This window comes from Chiloscyllium punctatum, unplaced genomic scaffold (assembly GCF_047496795.1).
Source record: "Chiloscyllium punctatum isolate Juve2018m unplaced genomic scaffold, sChiPun1.3 scaffold_247, whole genome shotgun sequence".
NCBI lineage: Eukaryota > Metazoa > Chordata > Chondrichthyes > Orectolobiformes > Hemiscylliidae > Chiloscyllium > Chiloscyllium punctatum.
In genome coordinates this window covers 157,501-160,000 of record NW_027309981.1, presented here as the reverse complement: position 1 = coordinate 160,000, position 2,500 = coordinate 157,501, and the positions used below count along the sequence as shown (strand labels likewise).

General features: G+C 66.0%; 1 non-coding gene across 1 annotated transcript; it reads left to right on the top strand.

The window, feature by feature from the left end:
• The first annotated feature begins 1,220 nt into the window (after positions 1–1,220).
• LOC140472111 (5.8S ribosomal RNA) lies at positions 1,221–1,374 on the top strand. The gene has a single exon (XR_011957403.1). It is a non-coding gene; the product is annotated as a 5.8S ribosomal RNA (ribosomal RNA).
• Positions 1,375–2,500: the final 1,126 nt, after the last annotated feature.

The window sequence follows — 2,500 nt, the reverse complement described above, 5'->3', positions numbered from 1 at the left end:
CAAATAAGAAAGGATCGTCGGCTTGGGGGTACGCCCGTTTCCGTTTCAACTTGTCTCGCGAGGGTGGTTTCGGGGCCAGCAGGAGAGCTCGTCGGGGTAGCAGGCCCTGCAGCCGTGGTCACCGCCAAACCCCCCACAACTGTTGGGCGCCTACCTGCGCGGGGCAGGAGGACACTTTCCGATTTCAAATCTCCGTTTGCCGAGTCCACCCCGAACGCACGCGGGCGGGCGGGTTCGCATCACCCTTCGTCACAAGGGGCGAAGCCCGTTCCACCGTCTCGTCAGTAGTGCCGACCGGTCTGTGATCGACGAGGGGAGCCACACCAGGTCCGGCCCTGCTGCTTGGCGGCACCGCGTCGTCGGGAGCTCGCGACAGACGGAGGGTTTCGGTGTACTCTCCAGCCACGGGAAACGAAGCCGGTGATGCAGGCGCCGGTCTTTCGCTCCCAAATCGGCTGGGTTTACATCGTTGCTATCTAGTCACGCTCCCTTCAAACCCGACGGGGTACCTATTCCCCTCACCCGTCTGTGCGTATACAGCCTCTTTGCACTTGCGGGATGGGGGTGGTGGTTTAAAGACTCTCGAGTTGCCGCCCGTCGGTCTCCGAGCTCCGTGCAGTAGTGATCCCCAGCGAACTGCCAGCAGGGCGAACGAGCGATCCCGCTCTCGGTCGGGGCGCCTGGCGTCGATCGGTGGTCGGTGGCTTGCGGGCAAGCTGCGCTGTGAGTGTGGGAACGAGTATGACGAGCCGTTGCCGCGACTCCCAGTCCACCTCGGCGGTGGCTGGGCCGGGCGGGCGTCTGCTCGGGCGAGTGCCGCCCCCGCCTCCTCGCAGGAAGTCCGCTCGCCGACACGCCGCCACGTGCACGCGTCAGTGACGCTGCCGAACCGATGGCCGGTGCCCGTTCCCGCCTCTGCTTTTCCTAGGGCAAAGCTGCTGCACGCCTCGTGATACTAGGCGGGCGACATGGTGGCGGTGATCCTGCCTCCGTCGCTGCGGTGCGTTGGGGCACGCATCGCCTCTTGGGCGCCCTGTCCTCCTCCCCCCAATAGACGTATGTTTCTGCGGGCCGCACCAGGATGGTGCTCCCCATCGCTTCACGCCACCCTGCTCCGCCCGCACGCCGGCGTGCAGGTGGCTGTAGCTCAAGGTGGGGAGCGTATGTGCGGTCCGGGTCGCTTTCCTCTGGCGAGGGAGAGACCTAAAACAAACTCAGACAACTCTTGACGGTGGATCACTCGGCTCGTGCGTCGATGACGAACGCAGCTAGCTGCGAGAATTAATGTGAATTGCAGGACACATTGATCATCGACACTTTGAACGCACTTTGCGGCCCCGGGTTCTTCCCGGGGCCACGCCTGTCTGAGGGTCGTTTGGCAATCAATCGCACTCGCCTTGGCTGGCGAGAGCGCGGCTGGGGTGTCGCAGAGGACCCGTCCTCTTTGTCCCCCTAAGTTCAGACTCCGGAGCCCTCCGGCGTCGGAGCGCTTGGCCTTTCCCCCCCACCCTGCACATTCCGTTCGTCAGGCTCGACGCCATCCCCCCGCCGGGGAGCGCGGCCTGGCGTCCGTCTGTGTCGTGGCAGTGGGGCCAGCACGGCTGTCACCGGTCCCAGAATGGCTGTCGGTGGTTCACACTGTGTGTGTGTGCCAACCCTCCTGGTCTCTGGGACACGGAGCTGCCACGAAGTGTTGAGCCTCCAGTGGGGGGTCTGCCTAAGCTCTGCACGTCCGCATTGGGTCCGTCTCTCGGTTGGCTGGCAGTGGAAAGAGTGAAGGGAGCCGCGGAGGTCCGGTGCTGGTGCGCCGCCGGCCTGACCGTGGAGCTCGCCGGTTTGACACGCTGACCCGACTCGATGGTTGATCGATTGAGAGTGCTGGGAGCTGCAGGCCGCCCGCTGCTGCAGCCGCCCGTCTCGTGGTTCGTCCTCGGCCTTAAGTGGCCGGCGGGGCGTCTGATCCTGTCTCCCCTGCTGGCGCCGAGTGCCTGGCCGAGGGAGGAGGTTTTCGTCGAACGCTGTGACTTGGACGGTCGCACGCGCGTGGATCGCTGGCTCTTGGCTCTCCCGTTCAGTCCGCACGTTTTCCGCTCCGTCCTGCCACCGGTCTCGGGAGGTACGGAGGGGTTGGCGGGCGTGGTGTGTGCTCCGTCACCGTGCAGGCACACCTACCACGCCGTCGGCCGACCCCCGCACGGTCCTCCTGGCCATCGGGAGGACGGCGGAACGTCGGGCTGTCGGGGGCCAAGTCGCCAGAAGGCCACCGCTGTGTCTTCCGTACCCTGTCACCGTCGGCGTGCCTTCCTCAACTCGTCCGGCTCGGGGCCGCTGGGTTCAGGAGCGGCGTCGCCCGCCGGCCCCACTGAAGGCCGTGCCGTTCCGCGGCTGGCGATCGATGTGCGTGGCGTGCCTGCGCGACCGTTCGCCACTTGAGCCTCGGCACTCCTCTCTCCCTCTCTCTGACCGTCGGGCAGTCTCTGTCTGCTGGTGCCTCGCACGT